The 16,292-nt window shown below is 39.5% G+C and overlaps 1 protein-coding gene across 5 annotated transcripts in view; it reads left to right on the plus strand.

The window, feature by feature from the left end:
* Positions 1-4,524: 4,524 nt before the first annotated feature.
* The window catches only part of TTBK2 (tau tubulin kinase 2), a 150,341-nt gene continuing 138,573 nt past the window's right edge, over positions 4,525-16,292 (plus strand). For all 5 annotated transcript variants that reach the window (XM_084973191.1, XM_021097126.2, XM_084973216.1 and 2 more), the window contains exon 1: positions 4,525-4,858. The gene's annotated coding sequence lies outside the window, so the exon portion shown is untranslated. The remainder of the gene's footprint in view (positions 4,859-16,292) is intronic.

The following is a 16,292-nucleotide window of genomic DNA, read 5'->3' on the forward strand; positions in this document are numbered from 1 at the left end:
TGCAGTAGTCTCCTCGCTGAAATTATTTGCTTGAATTAATTGCTCTTTGAATTAATTCTGTATATTGTCACAGTATATAATATATAACATAATGATCTTAATACAGAAGATGCAGAAAAAGGCAAGCCCGGGAGTTCCCATTGTGGCTCAGCAGGTTAAGAACCAGACTAGTATCTGTGAGGATGTGGGTTTGATCCCTGGCCTCACTGTGTGGGTTAAGGATCTATTGTTGCCACAAGCTGTGTTTTAGGTTGCAGATGTGGTTTGGATCTGGTGTTGCTGTGGCTGTGGTGTAGGCCAGCATCTGTAGCTCTGATTTGACCCCTAGCCTGGAAACTTCCATATGCCAAAGGTGAGGCTGTATAACAAGAAAAAAGAAAAGAAAAAGGCAAGCCCAGAGTTCTTCTCCTGTGGTGCAGTGGATTAAGCATCTGGTGTTGTCACTGCAGTGGCTTGGGTCACTGCTGTGTCATGATTTCGGTCTCTGGCCCAAGAACTTTCACATACTGTAAATGTGGCCAAAAAAACAAAATAATAATAATAATAATAAAGGGAAAAAGTTAATTAAAAGTATGAGAGCACTTGTATTTTTGTATATTTACTAGTATTTAACTTTTTGCATCCACTAGTGTATTTAATAAATATTTACAGAGTGAAGTATGGAAAATGCACAATATAAAAAGTAATCCCTCTAGAGCTTATGGAAAGAAATAAGACATATACACAAAAACTATAATTCAAAGTAGCCTCGTAGCTTATATTTCTTTAATCCTCCATCTCATACAGCACCTAAAAATTCCTAGTCACCAGATAGTTTGTATTTATTAATAAGACAAAGTAGAGAGTTCATGTTGTGGCGCGCAGTGGAAAAGAATCCAACTAGTATCCATGAGGATGTGGCTATGATCCCTGGTCTCACTCAATGGGTTAAGGATCGAGTGTTGCTGTAGCTGTGGCACAGGCCGGCAGATGCAGCTCCAATTTGACCCCTAGCCTGGGAACTTCCTTATACCACAGGTGTGGCCCTAAAACAGAAAAAACAAAACAACAACAACAAAAACAAAAAACAAAAAGCAAAATAGAAGAGAGCATTCTGTTTTATTTCACTATTGCTGTCAGTGGAATACTGTGATCACTAGGGTGCGCTATTAGCATTGCCAGTAAATTATTCTCCCTTGCACAGACATCCAGGGTTTGGAGCAACTAATAGCTGAACCAGATTTAAAGTCACTGAACTTTTTCCAGGCTGTCACAGACACACATCAGGAAACACAACATCACCTCACCACTTTCTGAAAATTGTATCAAATGATGCTTTGTTAATGGATGACCTTGCAACAAAAAGAAAACCGAAAAGACTGAACGCTACTACTGTTCTAGTAGAATAAAACTTAACTTTTATAACTTAACATTTAATGGTATAGTCGTTTTGTATTTCATAAAAGTTAGGCATAAATAGGAAGTAGATCAAGAAGTAACTGTAGGGAGTTCCCATTGTGGCTCAGTGGTTAATGAATCCAACTAGGAACCATGAGGTTGCGGGTTCAATCCCTGGCCTTGCTCAGTGGGTTAAGGATCCAGGGTTGCTGTGAGCTGTGCTGTAGGTTGCAGACGAGGCTCTGATCCTGAGCGGCTGTGGCTCTGGAGTAGGCTGGCAGCTACAGCTCTGATTGGACCCCTAGCCTGGGAACGCCCATATGCTGCGGGAGCGGCCCTAGAAAAGGCAAAAAGACAAAAAAAAAAAAAAGTAGCTGTAATTATAATTACTTTTGTAAATGCAAGTTAACTTTTAGTTTCTTCTATAGCTTTACTAGTTCTATTAAGTGTCAATCATCCCTGATATTATGGACAATTAATATTCATCAAACACAAATTGATATTCAACAGATTAAAACAACAGACTCTAAAGCCTTTCACAGTAAAATTAAGGATGGAGTTTTCAAAAATATAAACACTTGAGGTAGTTAATATATTTGCTGTGAATGTACTTCAGAATGCTGCTGATACAGGCTTAAAGAGCTCTTAGAGGACCCCCCCCCCCATTTTTGGCCTGCATGCTACAGTTCGTTTACTGTCCCCTGTTCTAGAGCATCTATATATCCTACATAATATACCTCTATTACAGCAGTTACTGCAATGCATTGTAATAGGATTTGCATGTTTGCTAATTCATTGCGAATTTTTTTGCTTTTTTTTTTTTCCCAGGGCCACACCTGCAGCATATGAAGTTTCCCAGGCTAGGGGTTGAATTGAAGCTGGAGCTGCAGCTCCCAGCCTACACCACAGCCCCAGCAACACGGGATCCAAGCCATGTCTGCAACCTACCCTCTAGCTGAAGGTAATGCCAGATACTTAACCTACTGAGTGAGGCCAGGGATGGTACCCATATTCTCATGAATACTAGTTGGATTCCGTTACAGCTGAGCCACAACAGGAACTCCCATTGTGAAATTCCAAGACAGAATGAGTTTATTCATATTTGTTTTCGAAGTACATAGCAAAGTGGTTGCCATTAATTGGCCCTAAATATTTTTTGTTTAGTGGATTAAGTAACATTTTAAAATAAACTGGTTAGACTGATGAAAAATTAAAAAAACAGGACTGTTTGCTCGGTTGTGGAAACACTTGAGCACCAGTCCACTGTGAGTTTCATCTTTCAAAAGATTGTGCAGAGTTTTTAAAAACAACTTTATTGAGATATACAGGGAGTTCCTCTTGTGGCACAGTGGGTCAAGAATCTGACTGCAGAGGGTCCTTGTGGAAGCAGAGGTTTGATCCCCAGCACAGGGCAGAAGCAGTGGATTAGGGGATCTGCATAGATTGCAGCTGTGGGTTGGATTCAATCCTTCGCCCAGGAACTTCCATATGCTGTTGGCACTTAGTGCTAGGCATAATTTCAATGAATCTGAAATTTTTTCCCCTATAAATTTCTTTGACTTTAAAGTATTTACAGAAACACTAATCCTTTCGGATTTAAATTAGTTGCCCTGCCTGTACTCTGAAGTGAACTATACTCTGTTAGACAAAGTAATGCAAAAAGCAACTTGTGGTTTTAATCAGTGGAACAAAAACAATTTGGCAACTTCTTTAAGTTTGAATAGAACAGATGAGCTGCATCATCAATTGCCTTTAATGTACATTTTGTCCTGCTTTTTATCCAAGAATCTAGTCAAGACAGACTGCTGTTTTTCGAATAATGTCAAGAGGCTCTGGCATTTCCCGAACAAGAAGAAACAGATTCAATAATAGTTATGAGATTGAATATAGGATTCATATTTAACCTTTCTACATTCTTAATTAGCTTTAATCATGATGTCACTTGAGTGAAGAAAAAGATTTAAAGTCAAATGAAGGTTGTAATGCATCACAATCTTTCAGTCCATGGCAGACTCCTGGGAGTCACTGTGATTATTGAGTAAAAAAAAGCATAGGACAAGGGACGTTTAAGATACGCACGTTTTTGGTTCTGCCACTAAATAGTTTTGTAGATCCAGGAAAGCTGTTAAACTTCTTGGAGTTTTTTTCTTCTGTAAGTTGGTGGGTAAGGATGGGAGAGGGGTTTAATCGTAAGGTTGCCTCTTTACCAAACAGCTTGATACATCAACACCGAATACAAATTATCCCACACAGCCTCAATGCTCCGCCCCCCTCCCTTTTTTTTTGGAAAGCCTTCTACGGACTCCCACATTCTCTTGCTTAGAATCATATACTGCACCTCCCAGGGCTGCTCACTGAACCCTTCAGTGGTGATGTTTCAAAAAGGGAATGAAATCTTGTTCGCTACAGTTGTGGAAACCCTAAGGATACGCCGGGCTCCAGGCTAATATTCCTTTCCGGAGGTTTCTGTCTCCTTGCTTACAGTTTTAGGCTTTTCCCAGCACTCATCGGTGATTAGCTTTATGTTAGGTTGTTCTGGGGAAGACGCCAATTTGCCAGATCCTGGCAGCGCTGGTTCATGCCAGGAGGTGGCACGGCAGGGCCTCACGACTTGGGGCCCTTCTTCATGACCCAATGCCTCAGCTCAGCTTGTGGAAATTCGTATGGTGAGAAAGCATTTTCGATTTTCTTCAGAAAAGGCCAACCCTGGCGTCACAACCATCACTATATAACCAAGATAACTGTTGAGCTAGGAAGACCCCACTGTGAGCCAACTAGTCCCAGAAGCCCACTTCTCCTCTCTGGGCCGGCAGGCAGTTGACGTTGAGGCTGGAACTACGAGGTCCAGAATCCCCTCGCGCACGCGCGCTTCCATTGTGATGCTCCTTTCCCGGTAACTCGCCCTCTCAGGCAAACCTGAAGATAGCGGCAATTCTCCGGTGGGGGCGGAGATGTTCTTTGCCTGACTCTCCGCCCCTTTCGTGATAGGCAATGGGACCAGCCAACCGATGTGGCGGACTCGGGACGCGTTCTCCAATCAGCACCTGTGGCGGAGAGGTGGGCGTGCGCACTGGCAGGGCAGGTGGGCTAGGCTGTGCTAGGTTGCGACGGGGGAGAATAACGTCGGGTCGGGTCAGCGGGCGCTGCAGTAGTCGCCGCAGCGGCGATGGGAGCGGTAGGGACCAGGCGGCGGCGGTGGCGGCAAGAGGAGAAGCAGGGGCTGAAACTAGAGCAGCGGCTGAGGGCCGCCAGCAGCAGCAGTAACTGCAGCAGCCGCCGCCGCCGCCAGTAAACGCGGACGGTACCCGAGGGGACTACTCGGCCGGCCGGCCCTCGAAGCCGCGCTGGGTCCCGCCGCAGTCGTCGGCGGGGGATGGGCAGGCGGCGGCAGTCCCGCCTGCTGTGGGTTGACTCCTGCGGGTCCCGGCCCTGAGCTGGACCGGAACCCTCCGCCCGAATCGCTGCGTTTGCCACGGCCCAGGTAGGACACACCCCCCCGGACCCCCTGGGCGCAGCTGGGGGAGCTCCGCACCCTGCCCTCCCCTACTCCTAACCCCCTCCTGCGGCCGCACCCCTAGCCCAATGACCGACCCAGGTGTGGAGGGAAGGGGTACCAGAGACTCCCGGGTCGCAGACTCCCTGGGTTTGTGCCAGACCTAGTCACTCCAACTCGGAGATCGCCTGCTTCTCCTCGGTTTCCCCAAAGGGTTGTGCCTCGTATCCCCAGAAGCTTTTGGTGTCTTCACTGAACTTCGAGGGTCACAAAGCTTCGTTCTATTTCTTTTTCTGTGGGTGACCCACATACCACTTGTATTCATGTTGAGTCTGGTACCAGGACTAAATCCAGGATTCTCAGCATATCCTGAGCGGTTCTTTCCCATCCGGCTCCCCCAAATGCGATAGAAGAGGGCATGGGACTGTAGAATCTGTTGTGTAGTAACGGCAATGGAGGCCCTGACTTTCTGGTACTTAGGGTGCAAGGTAGAAGGATTTGCTCGTCGTTGGCTTTGACTAAGATGATGTTGACACTCCGGGATGCTGTGGGAGGGACGAGAGTCCACACGTATTTACCTGCACATCCGAAGTAAATAATCCATTGGGAATCCAGGATACTTTATCCACAGTGAACTTAATTTTATTTGAGTCGTGGCTGCGTTAGAAGGTAAAAATGACATTGAGTTGTACTTTGCTTTGAATTAAAGTTGGTAGGTGGCAGCAATCCGGCATTAACTCTTCTCATCCCTTGCTTTAGAAATTGTTCTTTGAACATCAAAAAGGGCAATGTTGTTATAATTTGTGTTCATGTAAAGATGTTTTGGTATTAAATAGAAAGCAAGTTTTTTAATGCATGTATGAGGTTTGCATTATTATGAATGGGCACATGTACACACGGAGTATCCACTCAGTGTGTTTTTGTTACAGTGTTTGGTTCTGAGCCATTAATAACAGTTGCATTGGTTTCTAACACTGATTTGTCATGATGGGCCACAAAGATGTGTTTACTATATTCTTTTGGCTAAATATAATAGAGTAACGTTCATTTGGGTAGAAAGGGTGATGGGAGATTGATTTTAAATCTGAACACTGTATAGTTCTTTTTTAAATAAAGCAGTATTGAGAACAAATATTACTTATATGACTAATCTTGAAGAATTCATCTTAACTAAAATTTTTTCAAATAACAGGTGTGTGGACTTGGATTACATATTGTGATCTTTTGAAATTGAAAACATATTGAAAGGAATCTGTATAGAAGCTTATGTTTTCCTATGTGGTACATTTTTATCAAGGCACAAGCATGATTATGAAGGAAAGTTTAGCTAGAATGTTAGGAAATACTTTTTATTCTTTCAGTTTTAGACACATGAAAGAAATGGAAATCCTCAGCTTCATTAATTTAATTTGTAATATCAAATTGAAATAAATTTGATTTCAGTAGAAGGCTAAGAATGCTATATATCTTGCTCATTATCTTGTACTATGGTTAATACATAATTTAGTGAATTCTCTGTTGTACTATGTATGACTCAAGAATTTTGTGACTTCTTTTGACTTTTAAATATTTATTATTTTGATGCCTCAGGAAATCTTCATGAGATTAGTCTCATTTGCTTTAGCAAATTGAACTCCATTATGCAGTGCTTCAGCTATCTCTAAATGTAGTGTTAGAAGTGAAGTTTGTGTAATTTAGACAGCTTTTGAGGATATTTTACATTTAAAAAATGTACAAAAAATGTGATAGTGCTAGATTGTTGGTTTTTCATTTTGAACAAAGATTACAGAGCTGACTTTGCTATGATCATGGAATTTAACTTTGGGGGGCATTTTTTTTTTTTTTGAGTTTACAACTTTAAAAAAGTAATGTATTAAAAATGACAACTTAATTGCAATTTGTGAGAGTCTTTGAGCTGTAATCACCCAACTAAGGCACTTTCAGATTCCTAATCCTCAAAACCTGCATGGGACAATAAATGTTTGTTGCCTGAAAAGAAAAGAAAAGAAAGAAAAAAGTATAAAACAAGGAAAAATGTTTATTGAGCATTACTGAACTAGTGAAGGCCGAATTGATTAGCAAAATAGCCTATGAGAATTAATGGACAGCTTAGCTTGCTTCCTTCCCTACTTAAAAAAAAAACCTACTGTAAAAGAATTATCTTAATGATATGTGGCATTCTTTACAGTTTGAGTGTGTGTCACTCAGAATTACTCAATATGTATTCCTTTCTTTGAGGGTTTTTTTTTTTTGTTTTTTTGTTTTTTTTTTGTCTTTTTGCCATTTCTTGGGCCGCCCCCGCGGCATATGGAGGTTCCCAGGCTAGGGGTCCAATTGGAGCTGTAGCTGCCAGCCTATGCCAGAGCCACAGCAACGCGGGATCCGAGCCACGTCTGCAACCTACACCACAGCTCACGGCAATGCCGGATCGTTAGCCCACTGAGCAAGGGCAGGGACTGAACCCGCAACCTCATGGTTCCTAGTCGGATTCGTTAACTACTGCTCTACGACGGGAACTCCTCTTTGAGGTTTTTGAGAAACCCTCAAAATATAGCTGGAGCTATGTCAGTTTACTTGATTAGTAATATTGCAGGACATTGTCAATATTTACAGGTTTTGAAATATGAAATTAAACATATTTTACTGTCTTGTCATTTTTTTTTATCGTTGTTATCCAGAATATTGTTAACAATAGTGATGATAGTGGTAGATCCCCCCCATAAGTACTCAATGCTATCAAGTTAAATATTTTTACATATTTGATAAATGAGCCTTTAAGCCACTATGAAAAAAGTTGAGTTTTAGAGCTGAATTTTGAACACAAGTACAACGCATTACCACTCAAAAGTTTTTGTCCTTATATCTAGTGATCTCTGGTTGTGAGTTTAAAATATAGATTGAAGGTATATTATTTACATAACAACATCAGTTTTTCCAGAAAATTTCATATTTTAAACAGGTGGTTTTTAAGAAGACTTCTTGATTAGTACATACATACATTATGTTTAAGTTTAACATAATGATTCTTTTCTCTATGGTTATTATTTTATATGTTCCTAATACTTTTTTTTGTAAACTCGTGGCATATGGAGGTTCCCCGGCTGGGGGTCCAATCGGACCTATCACTGCTGGCCTATACCACAGCCACGCAACGCAGGATCTGAGCCATGTCTGCGACCTACACCACAGCTCATGGCAACACCAGATCCTTAACCCACTGAGCTAGGCCAGAGATCGAACCCGCAACCTCATGGTTCCTAGTCGGATTTGTTTCTGCTGCACCATGATGGGAACTCCTGTTTCTAATACTTGAACCTATAATACTTATCAATTTTGGTCTACATTTGGGATTTTTTTCTATTTTTTTTTTTAACCTTTGTAATATAAGACCCTTCATTTTGGGGATCTTGACAGCTGCTTTTTATTGTGTTGAGCAATTTACTTTCACATCAATTAGAGTAAAGCTTCCCACTGTAAAAAAAAAAAAAAAACAAATTAAGTGTACTTTGAAAAGAATCTGAGTTGTTACAGTGTCTGGTGAAGAATGTGAAGTAGTGGCTTCTTGACTGTCTTTGATAAGTTGTCAAAATTTAACCTAACCATGTTTCATATATATTTTTAAGAGAATGTACATCTTTGTTGAAATTATGTTGGTTTCTACCAATATGTTTTATCATTATTTTATAGTATTTTTGTCTTTTTGAAGTTCCAGGGAAATTGCCTCTTTTAAAAAAAGATCTTACATTCTTTCTCTGACATTGTTCTAGCCTTGTGATCATGTAATACTATATTTTGTCAATATTGGTCTAACATTTAGTTTTTCATGTGTGTTGTATGTTATGGATTAAGTTTGGAAACCTGTTTTTTTTTTTTTTTTCTCTTCCTCGATCTACTAAGTGCCTCAGTTTCTAAAATTTCTCAGAGAAGGTTTTATCAACATTTTACAATGACAGAATCATGCAGAGATGAGGGGAGGGAAATATGAAAAAATGAATAACTAAAGAAAATGTTAGCCTTGTTTTGTGTGAAATTTGATTTGAAGAAATCATCTGGAAGCTACATTGTATAATGGATAGTAAACAAGATTAGGACTTCATTTCTGCTGGACTTGTATAGCACTTAAAAAATTCAGCATGTCCAAGACAAAAATCAGCCCTCTTTTTAACTTCTTTAATTCTGTTAATGAAGGTATCACTATTTAATCAGTCACCCAAGTTCAAAAATCTCAGTTTAATTTTTAATTTTTTGGGGGGGTGGGGGGAGGCACTACCTGCATGAATTCTCTCCTTTTCATTTTTACTGCAACCACCTTAACTTAGCCTCTTCCATCCTTATTATCTCTCCTTAGGACTGTTGCTGTAGCCTCATCCTTTAATAATTCATTAGATATTTATTAAGCATCTGCCATGTTACTATGGTAGGGATTAGAGATTCAGCCCGAAACAAGACAGAAATGATCTTATTTTTGGAGCTTGCAATACAGGGGGAACAGACAATTATAGAACAAGGAATTACAAGTGTTCCAAGTTTCATGAAGGGAAAACACAGACTACCTTACATCAACATATTAACTGACGTATCTCACCGTCTGGGAAGTGGGTTCAGGGAAGTAGTCTTGTATTTTATCAACCACAGTTTATTCTGCCTACTCTGTTTCAGAGGTTAGTGGATATGTCATAGCTATAAGTAAACAATTAAAAATAAATGTTTTAAAATAAAGATATTTAATAAAATTAAATGTTTATACAACTCCTGAAAAAGCTTTAGACAACTCCTTTCTAAACACCAGAACACTTTGAAGACATCTGTCCTAAAGAGGCCACCCTCTCCCTTTAATGTGAGTTTCTACTTTGGGTTCTCCAAGGCCTCAATTGCTTTAGTGCTGACAGAATTCCTTGTTATATTTCGTAGTCTCTGAACCTCAGAATTTAGGACTGGACATTACCAGTAGGAGGGTATGGATGGTTACAAAAAGAGGCCTTATAGGTAAATAGTTAGAGACTCCTTGTAGCTAGAGTCCAAAAGCTTATTGGTGAGTTATTAAATGTACATGTAACTAGAACATAATTTGAATATCTTTGTAAGTTTAAAAATATATACACTTATGTGTAAATCAGAAAAAATTATCCTTTATCATATGCTGGCTTCTAATATTTGGTTTGGAAAATAAGGCTAGTATAGCCACAAACCTCATAAGTTAATAAATTTATGTAATACAATAATTTATATAATAAAAATTAATAAAATTGTTAATTGTGCATCAAGATGAGGTCTGAATCTTTTCTCTTCTCTGCAATAACATATCATAGGACCTTAGATTATGAAATCTCTCTTTGCCTCAGTTTTGATATATATATATTTTTTAGTTTTTTTTTTTTTTTTTTCGTCTTTTTACCATTTCTTGGGCCGCTCCCGCGGCATAGGGTACGTTCCCAGGCTAGGGGTTGAATCAGAGCTGTAGCCACTGGCCTACGCCACAGCCACAGCAACGCGGGATCCGAGCCATGTCTGCGACCTACACCACAGCTCAGGGCAACGCCAGATCGTTAACCCACTAAGCAAGGGCAGGGATTGAACCCGCAACCTCATGGTTCCTAGTCGGATTCGTTAACCACTGCACCACGATGGGAACTCCCCTAGTTTTGCTATTTTTAAAAAGGGAAATTAATATACTTAAAATCCAATTATGATGAAGGTCATTACAGAAAAGGTTTTCTTTATTTTTTTTTCCTTTGTCTCAGTGGGAGGATCATAGACAATGCTTTGTTTGGTTGATCTGGCTACAGTAGATTTTACCCAAGGAATGGTCTTGTTTAGTGTTTTCCCTACAATCTTTCCGTGTAAGTTACATTGGTTTTCTATAAGGGAAGAATTTGTTTATGTGTTGCTAGTATCAGTAGCTAGGGAGAAGAGAACCAGATTGTTTACACTTCTGTTTTGTTGTAGGTAATTGTAACCATAACTGACTTGTAAAGTTTCTCTTTTAATAGATATTTTACCTTCTTGAATATATTTATTGAGCCCAGAGACATTCCATGCTGCTGGAATATAATTTACCTCCTGTGAAAGTTTAGAAGGAACAGTTGAAGTGTGAGTGGTGACTAAATATTCTTTCTCTTTTGCTGTCAGCAAATAGGTTTATTCACATATCTTCATCTCTTTTTTACTAGCCCTTTAGGGGAGATGCTTTTGCTAAAATGCTACAGGGTTAAAAAAAAAATCTTGAGGTTTATCCTATTCTTGACCCTTACTTCTCTTGTTTACATTAGTAGTATTAGGTATTTTGAAAAGCTTAGCTGGTGTGTAGCCTTTGTAAACTTGTGTCTACCCCTCAGCTTTTTTATTTTAAAACATAAGTTAAATAATTTGTATAATGTGAAAAATGTTTTATTTTGACTTTTGAGATATATGAAATGAGTCTAACTATATTTTAATATGCTTATGGAATATTAACCAAATATTCTAAATACTAATCAGTATCAGTATAATTAATACTAAATATTAATAACACTAAATAATAATAATAATTAATACTAAATATTAATCAGATATTCTAAATACATAATAATCACAATAACTTTGAAACATCTGATTTTTTACTTTAACAATAAGGATATTGGAGTTCCTGTCGTGGCACAGTGGTTAATGAATCTGACTAGGAACCATGAGGTTGCAGGTTCGATCCCTGCCCTTGCTCAGTGGGCTAACGATCTGGTGTTGCCCTGAGCTGTGGTGTAGGTCACAGATGTGGCTCAGATCCCGCGTTGCTGTGTCTGTGGCGTAGGCCAGTGGCTACAGCTCCGATTCGACCCCTAGCCTGGGAACCTCCATATACCGTGGGAAGCGGCCCTAGAAAAGACAAAAAGACAAAATAATAATAATGGTAATAATAATAATAATAATTTGGAAAAAAATATCAGACTTTTTTCATTAAATTTTTTTTTCTTTTTTTTTAGCATGCAGTCTCTCTGGGCCCAATAAATGTATCCAGAACTTCAAATATCTACTAAAAGGGGTTCCCGTTGTGGCTTAGCAGTTAATGAACCCAACTAGTATCCATGAGGACATGAGTTTGATCCCTGGCCTCACTCAGTGGGTTAAGGATCTGGTGTTGCCATGAGCTGTGATGTAGGTCACAGACACAGCTTGGATCCTGCATTGCTGTCTGTGGTATAGGCTGGCAGCTGCAGCTCTGACCCGACCCCTAGCCTGGAAATCTCCATGTGCCACAGGTTTGGTCCTAAAAAGACAACAAACAAACAAACATCTACTAAAAGCAGAGAGAAACTTTATATAAGATAGTATGGGCAGTTCCCATCATTGCTCCCCAGAAATGAATCTGACTAGCATCCATGAGGATACAGGTTTGATCCCTGGCCTGGCTCAGCAGGTCAAGGATCTGGTGTTGCGGTGAGCCATAGTGTAGGTTACAGACACAGCTCGGATCTGACATGATTGTGGCATAGGCCAGCAGCTGTAGCTCCTATTCCACTCCTAGTCTGGGAAACTCCATATGCCGTAGGTACGGCTCTAAAAAGACCGGAAAAAAAAAAAACTGATAGCAAAGTTAAAAGTGTAAAACATTTCTCTATTTTCTCCTTCTGGGACTCTAGGTATACGAATGTTAGGCTTTTTGATGTTATCCTTTTGCTTACTTATGCTCTGTTTGGTTTCTCTCTTTCTCTGTATGTTTCACTTTGGGTAGTTTCTTTGCCTATATTTTCAAATTCACTAATCTTTCTTTTCTTTTTTTTGGCCTGTGGTAGGGGCACATAGAAGGTCCCCAGCCAGGGATCAAACACGTGCCTCAGCAGTGCCCTAGGCTGCTGCACTGACAACACTGGATCCTTAACCTGCTGTGCCACAAGAGAACTCCACTAATACTTTCCTCCACAGTGGTTAATCTGCTGTTAATCCTATCCACCATATTTGTTAAAATCTCAAATACATAGTTTTCATGTCTAGAAGTTCATTAAAAAATCTTCAGTTTCTTTCATTGTGCTTAATGCTTTTCTCTATTTTCCTGAATATGTTTATAATAGGTGTTTTAAAGTCTTGTCTACGAATTCTATCGTCTGTACCATTTCTAGGTCTGTTTTTATTGATTTGTTTGTATCCCTGGTAATTTCAGTTTGGATGCCTGACATTGTGATTTCATACTGTTATATGCTGGATTTGTTTTAAAAAAATTTTATTCCTTTAAATATTTTGGGGATTCTTTCTGGGATAAAGTTACTTGAAAATAGATGCATTTATGGCCCTGATGTTTTAAATTCTTTTCCACTCTGGTGATTTTACAAACTATTCATAGCCCTATGTGAGCATGTCTGCCAGCCTCTTTTCAGTGGTTCTTTCCCTGGCCTTGGTCACTTCTTCACACACATGTACTCATTAGTATTCAGCCAAAGCTTCCGGGTGAACCCTCTCTAGATATCTAGAATTTGACCTTTCCACAGCTCTCTTCAGTGTTCTACCTTGCCTTGCCTTCCTCAAACTCTGAACTCTGTCTCTTTAACTCAATGAGACTGCTGGACACTGGGTTTTTCATTCCTGTGCTGCAGCCTGGAAACTCCCCAGGCAGTGAGCTAGGGGCAGTCCTAAGGCTTACTTCATTTATTTCCCTTCCCTTGTGGATCCATGTTCTGTGCTGCCTGTTGTCTGGTGTCTAAAATCCATTGTTTCATATATTTTGTTTTTTCTCATTTAAGATGGGAAGTTAAATCTGGCCTCTGTTACCCAGTGGTGGTTGGAAGCTGAGGTCATCTGGTGGGTGTATTGAACTCTTAAACAAAGAGGGGTCATTTCACAGTTGTGCTGTCATTAGAAATCTGTGTATTTGATTCTTATATGCCCAAATATAGCTTCAAAAATATTTTCCTTACTTTTTTTTTTTTTTTTTAAATCTTTTGTCTTTTTAGGGCCGTACCTGTGGCATACGGAGGTTCCCAGGCGAGGGTGTTTTCCTTACTCTTTAGACATGTCATAAGCTTTTCTGATGATTAATTCTAGCACTGTTCCCATTGAGATTAAAATTGTAGGTAAGAATAATTTTCCTATTTTTCTATTAAAGAGCAGAATCTTACACAAGCTATATACGGTACTTATGAAACCATGTTGTTATCTGTTAGTGAATTATCTAGGTTCCAACAAATGTAGAAGAATTTTATTGCTTCAGCTTGTCTGAATAATAGGAGTTGTATGTGGATTTCTCTTCTCTTGCTTTTTATCCTCTGCTCTGTAGTCCTTCAGTGGTTCTTCCTTTTCTTTTGAAATTAAATTAAGTCTGTTCTTTTCCTAGCCTCACTTTTACAATCTGAACTCTTTCGGGTCTATGTATTCTTTCTCCACAATCAGAACTCTTTTCCGCTTAGGCTAATTTATGCATTTGTTTTTCCCATATACTTATATGTTTTGCGCTTTTCCTCTTCTGTGCCTTTGCTTACCTCCTTAGTCAGTTACCTCTTATCTTGAGACAAAACACCCCAAAGTTCACAGGCTAAAACAATAATTTATTAACTATTATCTGGGTTGACAGTTTGATGTTGCTCAGCTGAATGGTTCTTTTGGTCTTGTTTGGGCTGACTTATATGAAGCTGTCAGCTAGCTTGGATTTCTTCACTATCTGGATTCTAAAACCAGCAAAAGAGGGCAAATTCAGTGCACAGGTGCTTTTCAAGCTTTTAGATCATGCTTGCTGATGTCCCATTGGTCAAAGTAAGTCATAGGGCCAACCTCAGTTTCCAGGATGGAGAAAGAAACTCTACCTTTCTATGCAGATGCAGCAAGGTCACAATGTAAACAGATGTGTTTACGGGAAATGGGAGGCATATCTGGCTATTTTGCAATCTAGATCCTCTAAGAAGCTGTTTTTGTTTTGTTTTGTTGACACACTTACTGCACATATAAGTTTGCCAGGCCTGGGACTGAATCTGTGCCATAGTAGCAGACTGAGTTGCAGCAGTGTCAGTGCTGGGTTCATAAATTGCTGAGCCACCAGGGAACTCCAGGTCCTTTAAGAAGCTTTGCATGATGATCCTAACCCATGTTAATCTTCTCCAGTTCTGATTCATCATACGCACTGTCAAATGAACAATATTACAATTTGATGTTGATTAACTGTTTTGTGTGTGTGTGTGTGTGTTTAGGGCCATACCTGCAGCGTATGGAGGTTCCCAGCCCAGGGGTCTAATCAGAGCTGTTGCTGCCAGCCTACGCCACAGCCACAGCAATGCCAGATCCGAGCTGCATCTGTGACCTACACCACAGCTCACGGCAATGCTGGATCCTTAACCCACTGAGTGAGGCCAGGGATTGAACCCAAAACCTCATGGTTCCTAGTCAGATTCATTTCCAGTGCGCCACGATGGGAACTCCTTAATTAACTTTTTATGTATTTTACTTTTTTTTTTTTTTTTTTGACTTTTAGGGCCATGCCCGCAGATTATGGAGGTTTCCAAACTAGGAGTCGAATCAGAGCTACAGCTGCCAGCCTGTGCCACAGCATTGCAGGCGCTGAGCCATGTCTGCAACCTACACCACAGCTCACGGCAATACCAGATTCTTAACCAATTAAACGATGCCAGGGATCAAACTGCAACCTCATGGTTACCAGTCAGATTTGTTTCTACTGCACCACAACAAGAAATCCCCTATTTTACATTTTAAATCCATCGAATTGCTATTAATTTCTGATTTTGTATTATGTGTTCTACCTCAAAGAATAATTTGGAAATAATTGACTTCTTCCCTTGACTATAAACTCAATGAGGGCAAAACTATGCATTATACTTCTTTATATTCTTCTGTATTTTTCTAACAATTTATTGAACGACTGTATGTTAAATTTAAGAAGTCAACTTTCAGTTATTTACTTGAATATTCCATTTCACTCAACTGTCTAGGACATGAAAGACATTTCATTCATTCTTCTATTCATTAAAAATTTATTAAAGATTGTTCTGTGGTAGGTGTTGTGTTAGGTCCTATGAATACAAAGATGACTGAAATTCTGCTTTTGACCTCAAGAAATTTATAGTTTATTAGGAAGATGTTGTAAACTGTTAATGTACTTTTAAGCCTGTTTCTTTACCGTGAGCCTAGATTCCTGCCATGTGTTCAACACAGTTTAACTGGCTTTCCACCATTTTATAGTTGGGACAGTCTCCTGCTATATGTTACATTGCTGGATGGTTGTTGCCTAATCTATTCTGTGTCTAGCTTTCCCTGCTCTGGTTTATATGACTGTTATCTGTTACTATTCTTTTTATAAGAGAATATGTAAAACATATGTATACAGTTTAAAGAATAACTGTAAGGGCACATAAAACATGTATACAGTTAAAAAAAAATAACTACAAGGCCAAGTGGTCAAGAAAAAGAACATTGCCGCTGTCTCAGAAACCCTTCCTTGCCTCATCCCTTC

Source organism: Sus scrofa, chromosome 1 (assembly GCF_054392235.1).
Source record: "Sus scrofa isolate SSC_HxYL_T2T_F1_AM1 chromosome 1, Sscrofa_HxYL_maternal_Yorkshire_Landrace_v2.0, whole genome shotgun sequence".
Classification (NCBI taxonomy): Eukaryota; Metazoa; Chordata; class Mammalia; order Artiodactyla; family Suidae; genus Sus; species Sus scrofa.